The sequence below is a fragment of the Podarcis melisellensis genome (genome assembly GCF_964234715.1).
Source record: "Podarcis melisellensis genome assembly, chromosome: 6".
NCBI lineage: Eukaryota > Metazoa > Chordata > Lepidosauria > Squamata > Lacertidae > Podarcis > Podarcis melisellensis.
Window position 1 is genome coordinate 43873482 of NC_138538.1, and position 15448 is coordinate 43888929.

At 43.2% G+C, this 15448-nt stretch overlaps 1 protein-coding gene across 5 annotated transcripts in view; it reads right to left on the reverse strand.

The window, feature by feature from the left end:
* Positions 1-15448, reverse strand: part of SCUBE3 (signal peptide, CUB domain and EGF like domain containing 3) — a 120693-nt gene that overhangs the window by 103943 nt on the left and 1302 nt on the right. The window lies entirely within an intron of this gene.

Here is a 15448-nt window from a genome sequence, read left to right on the forward strand (position 1 = left end):
GGGAATCCTATCCTTAAATAATGCAAATAGCTGTTAATTACAGGTGGAGGTGTTCTGCTTCTTTCTCAACAGGGCTCTCTGGTGGTCCAATTGCAGTGTGTGTTCACAATGAGTGAACAGAGGCATTTGCATGCATCCAGAGCTCTTACTCCTCCCAGACAGTGAGAGCAAGTCTGTCTCCTATTAATGAGGATGGATGGATGGCTTATGCCACTGTTTGCTCCCTCTGTTGTGCTTGTCAAAGCCTCATGCTTCGCACTGTCACTTGTAGAATGAAGCTAAAGGAGTCAAGTAGGGAAGGGGAAAGATTGGGGCACCAACAGGACGGGGCACCTGGGTAACATACTTGGGGGGGGGAGGGGGATACCAAAAACCACATTAGGATAATGATTTTATGAAGGCCAACTAAAATGTTACAAGTTGTAGGAAGATTATGGTAGAACTGAAAAAATCTGCACTTAAATCCCAGCGACTTAAAATTAGATGTGACAGGCCTGTTTCTTTAAACCTGGGTTTGTCCCAAGCAAATGCCCTCTTGTGGGCATCCACGGGACATGCAGATCGCTGATCACAGCAGTAGACTGGTGATCCTGCCCCTGAGTATACAGACTTTTGGGTTATGTTTTTTGGGAAACAGAACTTACCAAAGGCTCAAACAGACCCAAAGACGGTTCTTCTTTCCATTTAATCAGCAGGTGCCCAGGAACTCACCCAGAAGTACCTCATAACTTACCTCATGATGGCAACACACCTTGCAATTGATCGACAATGGAGAACTCTAAACACTGATTTGCCTGAAATGTGGTTTATACACATATGGGACTTGATATTAATGGAAAAGCTAGCTAAGAAAGTTCGAGTCCAAAGAAACAAAACAAAGTTTTATAAAACTTGGTTTAGCTTTACTTCCTATGAAACTACAAAAGAACATGGATACAGACCACCAGAAACTCACAGGGACATATGGAAATACACTTTTATTTGAAGTAGAACTAATTGTATGTATCTGAATAATTGTGTGTGCTCGGGAGAGTGGGGTCCTTTCTTAAACTACAAACTTAGAAACACCACCACACAGCAGATTTCTTTGCATGACTGGCACAGTGTAGTGCTGTGTTTAGCACAGAGATGTACATAGGACCCAGAATGTGCAGTGTGCTCACTACGGAATAAGAGAGCCACATGTGTATGAGCACAGCCATGTGCATATCACAAGTTTTGTAAGCCACATTGGAAATGTTTTTGCATCAAAGGGTGGGGTCTGTATTATTACAGTAATTCACCCCACTACCAACCAAGTTTTCAGAGTGAGCAAGATGGTAGTTGAGGGAAACTCAGCCCCCAGTCAGAAAAGACAAAGAGGATAGCACCAGAAGGTGCTGAAGGAAATGGTACAAGTCATTTATTAGTTTTCCATTGTTAGGCCTAATGTATTGCAAAGCACAAATTCCTCATTCATGAGAGAACAGATAGCCATGACCTCTGACAAAGCAGTCCTAGTCCTTATTCCATCAGTGCAAGGATTTACCCTTGTGCAATGGGACTTGCCACCCTTCACCACCTCCACCCATACCCTCCCCAAATCTGCTTTGGAGGGTTGGGAGAAACCACAGAACAGATTCAGAAGTGCGGGAAAGGGAGAGGCGGGGAGCTCAGTTCTGCACGGGTAAATCACTGCACTAATAGAATGAGAGACTTAACACTACTTGGGATCTAAGCCTGTGGTCCAAAACTACATATTACATTAAACATCATTTGGCAATGTGCGCTTGTATCTGCTGTGCAGGAGACCCAATTATGCTTTCCAGATTTATGGATCTGGGATACTGGCAACTCATAGTAAAATAATAAGACTTCTCTCTTCTTCTGAAACATTCTGGTGTAAGAAGCTTGGTTCTATTCAAATCTACATATACATGCAACCAATGCACACAGAGATATACCCGACACACCTGCAATGACATCATTTTTCACATTTAAAATGTGTGCAAATAAAACGGATGAGGGGGGGAAATGGCAACAGCCCTCAAGAAAGTAAATTCTACTTTGAGTCATATTTTCTAACTCCTGGGAATAAAACCCAGCCTTCCAAACAAGACCATACAGAAAACTCTGTGACCACATTTTCCTAAATGAGACTAGGGGTTCATAGAGAGCGTGCCACAAAATGGGAGCGGCTCCAGACCCTTGGAGATATTAGGCCAGTTACCCACGAGTGAGGCTGTGGTTGAGGGTTCATAAGTTAAATACTAAATGCTCACAGCAGGATATGCAGCACCCCCTAACCCTTTCCTTCCGCTTCAAAGCGGTTGCTGCTGCCCACATGTAGCCACAGGCTCCATTTTCTGGCCCAAGTCAGATTTAGGGCTTCTGCAGACTTTGGCAAAGGCCTTGGCATAAACAATAGCAACTTGTCCCCCAGCAAATCACCGCTGGTGCTAAGTAATTCTAGGTGCAGGTACCAGAGCCCTGGGCAACAGCAAGCCTGATCTCACCGCAGGGGCTTGCCAAGATGCATTTAAATTGCTTCACATTCAAAGGGCAATTCAGCAAAGACAGAAGTCCTGGAATCGGCTGGCCTTAATAATTTGGCATTGCATCCGTCTGCAAAGGAATATTTAACTTTGGGTAACCTTTTCCTTCTCTTTTGAAGGGCCATAGAGGGCAGTAAGCATAACTGCTGTGCCATTTTGACCAAGGAGGGCTGTAGTTTAGGGCTAGAGCATCTGTCTTGCAGCAGAAGGTTCTGGGTTTAATTTCTAACATAGGGCTAGAGATGTCCCATGTGTGAAACCGTAACGCCAGTCAGCTTTAAAAATACTGAGGTAGATGACTCAGTATCAGGCTGCTTCCAATATGACTATGTTTCTATATTTTAGGGACTTCTAGGGACATTGGCTAAGGGAAACGTTAAGGGAAACATTATAAAAGTCATGAAAGAGCATCTATTCCCCCCAAAAGCTAAGTTTATGTGTTAACAATTGGATTTCACAGGCTCTTCTGATTTGTTGGCAACTTCCAAAGTTTGCAACTGCAAAGCTAGTAGGATATTGCAATCCATGGCAAACTACCAGACCCTCACACATCCAAATAGCTTAGCTGCTCTTCAGAGGAAAACTGCTCTCCCTGTTCTTCAGAGGCTGGTGTCTGAAGAGCAGAGAAACTGGTTCTCCTCCCCTTCACAGCACTGGGCTGAGAGAAGGTGAACCACTCCTCCAACATCAATATTGCGATGGGGCAGAAAGCCCTCTGGCCACCTTGCAAAGGGGCCTTTCCTCTCTCTGGCATACTACAGCTGCATCACGGGATGCTTTACACAAAAACACAAACACAAAACCCACAAAATTACATCAAAAAACCAAGACACTAACACTCCCAACCCCCCAGAAAAGTTTTAAAGTTCATAGATTTATTCAATTACCCAGAGGCCTGGGAGAAGAGGAATGCTTTAGCCTGGTGCCTAAGTACCATATTTTTCGCACCATAGGGCCCACCAGACCATAGGACGCACCTAGTTTTTAGACGGGGAAATCAATTTAAAAAAAATCTTTTCCCCCCCAGCCCCAAAGAGCAGCGTACAGGCTGCACACAGCCTCTCCCTGCCGGAGGGGTTGCGCACGGCTATGGAACAAGCCAAGGCAGCAAGTGGGATGGATCCTGCTGGCTGCTTTGGCTTCCTCTTTAGCCCCGCGCAATCCCTCCTTGCCGGGAGAGGCTGCATGGAGCTAAAGAAGCCATAGCCCCGTGCAGCCTCTCCCTGCCGAAGCCTGCATTCGCTCCATAGGACGCACAGACATTTCCCCTCAGTTTTTGGAGGGGAAAAACTGCGTCCAATGGAGCGAAAAGTACGGTATATGAAACCAAGGCACCAGGCAAGCCTCTCTGGGGAGAGTATTCCACAAGTGGGGAGCCACTGCAGAAAAGGCCCGTTCCTCCCGACCTCTTGCAGAGGAGGCACACAAAGAAGGGCCCCAGGTGATGATCACAAGGTCTGGGTCAGTTCATATGGGCAGAGGCAGTCCTTGTGGTATGTCTTATTATTATTTCATCAGGATGCTACAAGGTTTGTCTTGACTGAACACCAAACGTGAACAGTTATCTCCACTGTGTCAAAGGTAGGGTGGCTGTAGGTTTTGTCTTAGTGTACTGAGTCATAGAAGTACTGCAGTAAAAACACTTTCTCTGTGGCATTTGTACCTTGGGTCACTGAGTACTTAAAATGCAACGTTTTTGATGATGATAAAAATCTAGAACTACATTTGACACACATACACATCCCAAAAAATCAATGGAGTGTTCATTTGTGGAATGAGTTACCTAAGTGGAATAAATGTTCTTTTCCCCACTTGATCCTTCCTACCTTGGCTGCCTTTGGAAAACCAAACTTAGGACAGAGACTCTCTGGAACTCTGTGTACTTTAAACATACAGCCATCCCAATATGAATAAAACTAGGAGTCTAAAAACTAGGAAAACAAGTGTAACACCAAGCAAATAAAATTACAGCACACCAGTCCTGGACTATATACTTGTATGGCTGTGAAGTTGTCTTTAAAAAAGAAGAAGAATGGGGCACTTTAACACATCAACAGGGTTGTTGTTAGTCGGGGAGTGTGCAACAGCACCCTGGTGAGATGGACCATCTCTGTAACTGGAGAAATTCTATGGTTTAAAAAAAAAAATAGACGTCAAAGGTTCCTTCCCTCCATGTCCCCACACTGTAGCCATGCACACGAGCTGCAATCACATGTTAAGCTTTTTATGCTAAGAGATTCCTCAAACAGCAGCGGTAATTTCAATTGGGCCACAGCAAGTCTGGAGAGAGATTAATTTGACTTGGCACATCATTGAAATCACTGCAATTATATGTGGCGCCACCACACATGACTAGCTTATCTATGACAGTCCTATCTTTGTGACTATGGTTTAAGTGGCCACTATATCGATGGCTGCATATATTGCTCAATTTGCAATTGTTCACAATCTGATTTTTACCTATGTATGTACTGCAGTGTCATAGCTACAGGGCAGGGGGAGGGTTTAAGCTGGGTCCTTTGCCTCGGGTGAAGCCTCCAGAGGGGCGCCATAGAGGTTTTTAGCCAGTGTGTGCGTGCGCAAATGTGCTATTGGGAGTGCCAAACTCGGTCTTTGATCTGGGTGAAATAAAGGCTAGTTCTGCCCCTATGTACTGCCAATTGAAACAGGCCTTCTCACATGTGATATGAGCTCTGTGGATGCCCTTGTAAAGCACACTGGAAGCTCATACAAGGAAGTTTCAACAGTTTTTTAAATTTTCATTTGGTGGCTCCCACTGCACTTTTCTTTTCTGTCACATGGGATTACACTGCTGTTCTTACCTTTGGGAAGAATTCTGAACTTATTATTCAACCAGCGCTCTACACCCACAGCCCTTGCCCTGAAGATCCTGTTCCCTTCTGTGAGGTAACGATTTCTTAGGAGGTTGTTGTGTGACTAAAATTATTGGGCTGCAGTAGCTATGCTGCTACTGCTACTAAGGGCTCAAACTCGTAGTGCTAAAAATGTGCATTAATTGAATGGATCCAACAACAATTTGGCACAAGCTAAAGCAGTTAAGTGATTTGCCAGCTAAGCAGTCACAAAATGAATATGGGTTGAGAGCAGCAGGTTCAGCAATATGCTGAAGCAATCACACAACCACTTCTGCAAGTGCTGAATACTCCATGGATCGGATCCACTCAATCCATACTCACAGCATACCAACTTGAGGCAGATCCACACCACACTTTTAAAGCACTTTCAAAGTGCATTACTTCCCCCAAAGAATCCTGGGGGCTGTAGTTTGTTACAGTACTGGAAACTGTAGTTCCCGGGGGGGGGCGGACTACACTTCCCAGGATTCTTTGGGGGGAAGTCATGTGTTTTATAAGTGTGTTGGATGTGCTTTGAATGTATGGTTTGGATCTGCCCCAAGTTGCGTCAATTGGCCCTCTGCTTTCCAGTGCTGACAGCACTGTATCTCAGGTAACACAACCTTCTTCAATCCCTCACAGGTACAGTAACTTTCTGGGGATGCATGTCACTGGTAGGTAGGGGCAGAGGCAAAAGTGGGTGGAGCTAGGCAAAAGCACTCAAGGAAAACACAGAATAGAATCAGCAATGGATGCAGCCCAGGGAGAGTCCCCAAGGGCCAGACAGAGAGGCCTAGGGGGCCACATTTGGTCCTGGAGCTGGAGGTCCCTCACCCTTGCTCTCAAACCAGATTACTGAAGTAGAAAGAAAGGGGGGATATGCATTCACACATGTGAATGCCCACCAAGAACAGAAGAGGACCAAAAACCTATCTAGTTCATCATGGTGTCTCCCAGGCTGGCAAACTGGGTTCCCCTGGGAGCACACACAGAGGATAATAATTGCTCACTGCCTCTGTTCCTCAGCAATTGGTTTTTAGGGGCACAGCAGCTCAGCATATACCTACCATGACCAGAAGTCATTGATATTCTCCCATTAAGTCTCTGGCCCTTGGCTTCTCTAATCCAAATGCTGCCTACTTACAACATTACAAACACACACAATATTACCCCCCCCCCCGATTATTATAATACTATATACATGGCCGTATTAAACAAACACTTCTGCAGAAGAGTAAAATTATTTGGTCCTTCTTGTTAGCAGTTTAAGAGGGATGTTTCTGGAGGAGTGGTCAAGTTGCTTCACCTATGATGAAACTGGAGGAACCCAGTTCATGCTATCAGTGACTGTCCCCTGCCAAAGCAGGATTTATATATTATTTTCTTTACATAGGCAGACAGAAAAGAATTATCCCACTTCACATGCTTGTCAACTCTCTTAAATGAGTATGAAATGCCTAGAATTTGCATACGGACACACTACTTTCCCCTCCAGGTATTTAATTCCTGTGTTTTATGTTTAAAGTTCTAATCAATTATTGTAAAGTCGGGGGGGGGGGAGAGAGATGGGAACTGGGCAGCTAATAAAAATAGAAAATTAAACAAAAAAAATCATTATTTTCTTCAGTCCCAAAGAACTTCATAGGTTTTAAAAGCAACTTTTATTATTTAATTTAATATAATGTACATTAACAGGATTTTAAAAAAAATATTTAGTGAATGTGTATGTGTAGCTGTTGGCAGTCTTACAGAGTTTCCACTTGAGTTAAGGCCAAATTAAAGCTTTATAACTTCAGCAGCCCCCCTTTTTTTCTTTTTTCTTTTCCAGCGCACTAATAACCACCTCAGACACTGTGGTACAGTTTGTTTGGCTCAGAGAACAGCAAGGGAGAAGACGAAGGAGCTAAGGCAATTTGTATTGCACTTAAGGAGTCTGGTCAGAAGACAACACATTGCTTTGTCTGGAAGAAGATGAAAAGGGGTGTCAGAAATGCTGGAACTCTCGTCTCCCTCCTAAGATGGCTTGAAAGAGCTGGAGGAGGCATTTGTGGGGCATCCACAAAGAACCTGGCATTCTGTGGCAGATTTTCAGCAGAATCATCTGTATATACAACAGCTAGTCCCCAACATTCTACTACATTCCAGCTTTTTCCAACCATTGGCCGTACTGGCTGGGGATAGTCCTTTTGCCCCCCTTACCAAATGGGAATAGGGAATCACAACAGCCAAAACATATATCTAGGTCAGGGGTCAGCAACCTTTTTCAGCCATGGGCTGGTCCACCGTCCCTCAGACCATGTGGTGTGCCGGACTATATTTTGGAGGGGGGGAAATGAACAAATTCCTATGCCCCACAAATAACCCAGAGATGCATTCTAAATAAAAGCACACATTCTACTCAAATAAAAACACGAGGCAGGCCCCACAAACAATCCAGAGATGCATTTTAAATAAAAGGACACAGTCTACTCATGTAAAAACATGCTGATTCCCAGACCATCTGCGGGTCGGATTGAGAAGGTGATTGGGCCAATGGCAGATGAAGATGATGGACTTTTCGGAGCTAGCCAACCTGACTGGAAGAGTCCGCGACCAGGAGGAGGAGGAGTACCAGGACGATTGGATGAAATTCAAAGACTATTTAGTTAAATATGCTAAGATAACTTAATTGGAAAAATTTGCAAATACCAGATAGGCTTAGGATTTAAATATGTAATGTTAAAGAATAGTATGTTTAAAGTTAAAATGAAAAGGAAGAAAGATGATAAGTGACTAAGTTAATTTTATGAGAAAATTGGTTTTGGAAAACTGTTACAATGATATACAATGAAACTCAGCCAGCGGGATTCGAGGAAGTCATTTAACAATGTCACTAAGATTGGATTAAGTGCAGTTAAGATGTATGTTTGTTTAAAATTTTGGAAAATCAATTAAAAAAATTGGAAAAAAGAGAGAGAGAAGGTAATTGGGTCGCATCCAGCCCACGGGCCTTAGGTTGCCTACCCCTGATTTAGGTAGTCATTTAATCGTACCCTTCTTTCTATTAGCAATGTTCAGTGGTGAGTGCCAAACGAAGCAACTCTGTCCTCCAAACCATGCTTGACACATCAAAAGCATTCAGACAACTGACCAAATACACTGAGGGCTGAAGCAGTGCTACAGCTAGGCTGGACCTCAGGGGTGTCATTTCCTACTATAAAAAACTTAAGGGGCAACCAGCCAGGCATGTACATAGTTACAAGTACTCATTTTATTATTTGTACTTTATATTGTGCTTATTCCAAAGTAAATGTGTTTAGCATCAGGATAGCAGAAGCCAGCCCCACGTATTCCTGTAGCCATGACTGGGCTATGATTTAAGTGAGTTTAAAATGTGAAACTGCGCATGCTCAGATTATTTCTTTTTAACAGGGCTGTGGCAACCTGTTTTCTGCTCTAACACATCAGGACTGCTGAAGCAGTTATAAAGCATGGAGTAGTGGTGGGGAAAATGTTAATTTCACAACTGAACATGGCTCTCCAAAGCCTTTGCTGCCGCCCCAATAAAACCATTAAGTCCTGGGATTAAAATTACCTTGCTGCAGCACGTGGCTCAAGCACTCTCTTCTCCCCTCAGTGTATTAAACACTAAAAACACACTTGGGTGTTTTGTCTGGACCAGCAGACTATGGTTTGGATGAGCCCTCCAAACCAGGATTGGAAACCACTGTTTGGAGGGCTTGCTCAAACCAGTTTGCTGATTTAGACAGAAGAAAACATAAAATGTGAGAAGTCTGCAAGGTTCCAAGTTCATGGGAGAGAAGGTGGGTCTACTAAATAAGTATCATCCACACAATGGAGCGCCATAACTCCACCTACAGAACAGTGAAACAAAGGCTCAGAAAACAGACCAAAGCCCAGTACATAATTAACTGATCCATACAAGTCCCCAACATATGATTCTCCCCAAAGGTGTCCTGTCCACATTCATAAATGGAGCATTTTGCTGAAAGGCTGAATCATAATGCATTGTGTTGATACATGCCTTGCTTCTTGTTAGGCACATTAAGCAAGGAAAAGTAATTATACTGTATGATTACACTAAGATAGCAGACCTTGTAAACATAAATCATGAGACAGCATTATACGGTTGGCATGTCTTTGAAGTTCATAAAATATGTGATGTATAGTTTTTTCCTACCATTAAGAGGACTCGGTGAGCTAATTCCACTCTCATCTGCATTCCTCTGAATAACCAGTCATTAAATGAAGCTCCCACTGCCCACTGCTTTCTTGGACCTGATAAAGTCAGTTTGAACACCCCTAAAGTCACGGGAACAGAGAGGAGCAGGTTCTGAACTCTCCTGAGGTCTGCTGGGGCCAAATATTAAAAATGAAGCATCTGACAGAACTTTCTGTGTTCAAAACTTGCTGTCTACTCCCTGGGTGCTTCCAGACAACTTGTTTGTGGATTCATCCCGATTTGTTTGCAAAGAGGTTAGATGACATTGCATCAAGACCAAGTGTTTTCTCCCATTTTCCAGTGCGTTTTCTCCTCATTTTCCTTATCACAAAACGGCTGCTCTTTGGAGGAAGTAGGTTTGTGGCACAAGACCTTCCAATCAACTATAATCGTGGAACATGAATGTCCTTATATATGACTAAATCCCCCCTGAAAAATGTCTGGAAGCGTCCTGTGTCTCTTGCTGCTTTTTACAATCAGATTGTAGTCCTCTGATTTAACACTGACAAACTGGGGCTGTGCAAAATCAAATGCCTCCCTAAAACATTCCTTCACATATTGTGTTAAATTACTGTTGTCTTCCCTAAGATGCAAGTTTGGTTTTAACAAAGGCGTCAAACTGTTTTTCTATGGTCCAGGGATGCCAACTCCTGGGGGCCCAAACCTCTTGACCCCTCAATATTTTGGGGGGGCTTAAGTGGCCAACTCCTTCTCCTACTCCTTCTTCTGCCACGGAGGGGAAGGAGAAGGGAAGCAGGTCCTAGCTGGTGGTGGCAGCAGGAGGAGCTGCAAGAGGTGCTGCCAACCAATGAAGCTGCACTACTGCCATGTTTAGCACCCCCAAGCTTCTCTGCACCATGCATGCATGTAGTGTCGCAAGTGTGAAGCCAGGCCCTCCGAATCACCCTCACACCTCTGGCATCTCTGCTATGATCTATCCTGGAAAAACATTAGGATTAGTGATTACTGCATATACTTAAGTTTGCATATTGGGGGGGGACAGCCATTAACATGCTAATTTACAGCTAGGGTCTTGCATCATTACATTTCTACATAAATTGATGACACATTAATAATAAAAGCTAATAAGCTACCTTCTCTCCACTCCCACCTCCGCAAAGATAGAAACCTGCACTTTTCTGCGTGCTGTTTTTAACTAATTAAAACTATCCTTAACGTATTAACACTCAGTTGGATAAAGCAAGAGTTGCAAGAGCTTGAGGATGGAAAAGAAGCCCATGATGTTTGCAGCGTAAGCTGAAGAGAAGCCAGCACACTGAGGCTAGTTTTAAGATTGTGCAGACAGAGTACACTTTATTTACCATCATCGTAAGCTTCTCCTGAGCCTCTCTGGGGACTTATAACTTTGAAAACGAAGGTTAAAATTATTCTGGAATATTTTCCTATGTAGATTACTCCAGTGTGCCTCTTTTTTGTGTGTGGTGGTGGTAGTCAAAACAATATAACCCTTACACTTGGGAGACAGTAATGCCCCTCAGGACAGGATGATTCGAGGTGTCTGAACGTTTCGGTGTTACAAAAAAAGACTTTCAGCCCCTTTCCCAGCCCCCTCCCCCTGTCAAATCTAAGTACAGGCATGTTAGACGTCTTCAATCAAAGTTCTTCTTTGAACTGCTTCATGTTGAAATGTTTACGGTTTTATATTTCAGGGGTGCGGAAGACTATCATCATCCCATATGATTTTCTGAGTGAATAAGCAGGAGGAGGAGATAAAGGGGATGTGGGGGGGGGAGTGGTTACAGCAGGGGTCAGCAAACTTTTTCAGCAGGGGGCCGGTCCACTGTCCCTGAGAACTTGTGGCGGGGCAGACTATATTTCGGGGGGGGGGGGGAGAACAAATTCCTATGCCCCACAAATAACCCAGAGATGCATTTAAAATAAAAGGACACATTCTACTCGTGTAAAAACGCTGATTCCTGGACTGTCTGCGGGCCGGAGTAAGAAGGCGATTGGGCTGGATACGGCCCCCGGGCCTCAGTTTGCCTAGCCATGAGTTACAGTAAGAGGTGGTGAGATGGGAGGGGGCAGGAGTAGATCATGATGTATCTGCAATCAAGTGAATTATATTCTTAAAAAATTCCCTTGTTTGAGGCCCTGCAGGTGCTTTCTGACTTTAAAAGAACCCAACCCATTATCTCCCAAATCCATCAATGCTCTGCATCAGCCTTCTCATAATCATACTCTGCACCATTGCCTCTGGGAAGGTATAAATTGTAATGGGAGGCAGAGTCCCTTCAATTCCATTGAAACACAATCCACAGGAATATTAAGATTTTAGCATAGCCAAATTAATGATTTTAACAGTGCATTAACAATTTATTTGAGTTACTGGCTTACCATATCTAATTCTCACTAGTTCTTCCAAAATCTCATTTAGCTTCACTGCTTTTGGCACCAGAAGGATTTATATGCTAACTAGCATGTACAAAGGTGCATTTAAAAATTGTTAGCAGAAAATGTTCTTTTTGAACTCTGGGCCAAAGGGTTAACCCAATGCATTGTTATCTGTTTCTGAACACAGGGAGGTTGTCACTGGACTTCCTGATTTGAAGAAGATCAATCTAAAGGAGCAGAATGCTTTGAGAAGATAAGCACTGAGTTGAATTAGTTGTGTATCTTACCACTGCCTATTTTCACAAAGATAAAACGGGATCCAGCCTAGCCCAATAAGGGAGACAAAATGGTGATCAGGTGGTGAGCTGTAATGGATGGGTATTCCAGATATGAAGCGAGTCATCTATCCCCATCCACTACCTTAACACCACAATGTTAGAAGCAAACTTCTAACTATCTGAATTAGTCATTCCCAGATGATGGGTTGACAGGTATCAGAACATCACAGGAACCTGGTGGGTGTGTTCTAAGTCTGTCATCAGAGAGAATGCTGGGCAAAAATCTGCCCAAGTGGCCCTACTTTCAGAACAGAGAGGATTTGAAAGATGAGTCTCCCACAAAGGCAAAACTCCGCTGGCAGGCTTCACTGTTGTAAACAACAGAAACCATGAACATGAGATATTTCTCCCCATCCATGTTTGCCAAAGCATATCGACTCCAACGTTACTAGAAATGTTATCATCACTATACTCACTTCCAGATGAAGCCTGGCCTAGTAAGATAAAATCCACTTACTGCAAAGGAGTGCCAGTCTACATGATTTGTCAGTTTGGGTTCAATTGCAACCTATTTGAATTGTCAAAGTTTGCACATTAAGCATGAAAAAAACACCCCCAAACATTTTTCAGATTTTTCTGGCCACGAGGCTCATCTTTTAGCCAGTCCTTCTGCTTTTCTACATCTGTGAACAGCCACACAAAATTCCACTTTCTGAGCACTTTGCCTCCAAGTATATGAAATGGAAACAGAATGTGCTGGACATTCAACACTTACAATTCTTTGTTACCATCTTTTGTTGTCTGTTTATGAAATCCAGATTACGTGGGTTTATATAATTCTGCCCACCATTCCAAAACTGACCCAGCAAGTTTAGTAGCGATCCAACCATTCTTGTATCCCCTGGCTTCTCTTGAAAGAGTGCTGGAGAATGATTGAAATAAAGCTGTTTCTTTCAGACTAAACAACCAGTGGGAAATTCATAATGTTATTAAGAATGTCAGCAAGGAGTAGTCTAATATTCCAAATAAATCAGTGAGCCAAACAAATGCAAGAATCATTGTTGTTTTAGATTGTTTATTAAAATGTAGGCAAACCCTGTAACATATAGCTGTAATGCCTACAGCAATGCTGTGACTGGGCAGTAGACAGGTGGAAGCTGGACAGATTTATAATTTGAAAGCCTGCTCAGCAATGGATGAGGGCCAATTTGATGGTCGGAGGGTGAGGGATAGACCAGCCTCTTCCCCACCCCACCCCTCAAAGTTTCATAGCCACCACGTTTCATAGCCAGAGGCACTGCTTCTTCCATATCCTCTTTTGAGCCATGGAGCCAGCAATCTGCATGAGGCCAGGTGTGGCTCTGGGGCCTCCACTCTCTGATTCTTGAAGGTAGTGGGCAAACCTTTCGTAAGAGCCACAGTGCCCAGCTGTTGCACAACAATGTAGGTAGAAAAAATAAACATGCTTCCTAAGTATATTATTCAGCTCAAGTGTAAACCACTTTTTTCCCCTGACACCTTTTTTCTTACCTCCTTTTTTACTCTAAATTAATCATGTTCTTTAAGTTTTAAATCTTAAGGGTGGATCTCACAAACAGAAAGTTGTGGAACTGGAAGAAAAAGGGACAGAGCAAAGAGAAGGAAATGTTGCTTCCTTTCCCCCCTGCCTCCCCACATCCACACCATCCACACACTCTCACCCCATTCAGCTAAGAGATCTGCGCACAGAGATCCGCAGGGCTGCATATCCAAATGCAGGTACCACTGCAAGCAGGGTAGGCAAACTGCAGCGGCATGGATGGGCATCAATCTGGTTGATCCTCAGTTTCTGATCCAGTAGGTCACACATGCTCAGAAGCATTGTTCCAGCCTGCAGATCTCTAAGCAGAGGAACAGGGCAGTATGGAGCAATCTCTGGAACCAGTCACTGCAGCACCTCTGCTTGAGTTTACCCTTGTTTTGGCCTCAGACCACAGAGATGCAAACAGCATGGTTCCTTTAGGCTGAAATCCTAGACCCACTTACCTGGGAGTAAGTCCCATTGCACTCGAACGAGACTCACTTATGAGCGGACATATATAGGATTGTGCTGTCAGCTTCACTCCCAACCCCACCAGTTGCTCTCTACTGCCAACATTTGGCGACACTGGAAAGGGAGTGTGCATGCACCACACTTGGATCTCTCCTTCTTTTGAGGGTTTAGGAAAAGCGTGCCATTCTGATTCATAATCACAACGGTTTCCAGAAGAACGGAGAGGGCAAAGTGCCTCAAGTTCAAACTTTTTGTGTGTGACTATCGCTCACTCCTCCCCAAGAAAATATCGTTCTCATGAACAGCAGCAAGTGTGCTAGCAACATAATCAATGTACACGTCTTGCAAGATGAGCTACTGTTCTGGGTATTTTGAAATAGAATGACCTCAATACATCAGGAATAATTAAAAAAAAATAAGAAAGAAAAATGGTCAGGATCCCCAGCCAATGTATTGACTTTTATTATTATTATTTGTTTTTTATACTACTTAATATATTAAGTATATCTCTAAGCAGTGTACAGAAAACAGAAACAACAACAGACAACTTAAAGTATACACGCTATGTATAAGAAGTTTAAGTTACTGATATTGATTTAGATAGGTTAGTAACTTTGTACTAATGTACGTCAGCATTGTTCCACTGAAATGTCATTTCAGCTCTCTTCTACTGGAAACTGAGGCAGTGGCTGTTTTTAACCTGCTCATTTTTAACCAACCAAGAATCTAGCCCAGCTCCACATCATGTTCTCCTCCCCTTCTTCCCCTGAAGGTATCCGTCAAGTCTCTACAGGATGGAATTTTGCTTTGCTATTTTAGCATAAATCTGGCCAGGGCTTCAATGGAATTTGAAACCAAAAGGCCTTAATAAATAAATATTGTGATAAGGGTATGAAAGCAATGTATGAACCAAAGATAATCAAGAGAGAAGAGGAAAGCCTGAGCATTCCTTTTTAAGCTAAAAGCATACAGCTTTACATGAAGCCAGGTCCTCTCTTTATTGTTTTTATTTTGTCCTCTATAAAGAACACACTCTTCTACTTTTCCAGTCTGACTTCCTTTATCATCTATTGTGTGTTTTCTTTCATTATTAAAAAATATATACTTCTAAAGATATGTCACAGTAACCTTGAGAGTGCTTCCCCCTCAAAAAAAAAAAAACTTTTTAGGAG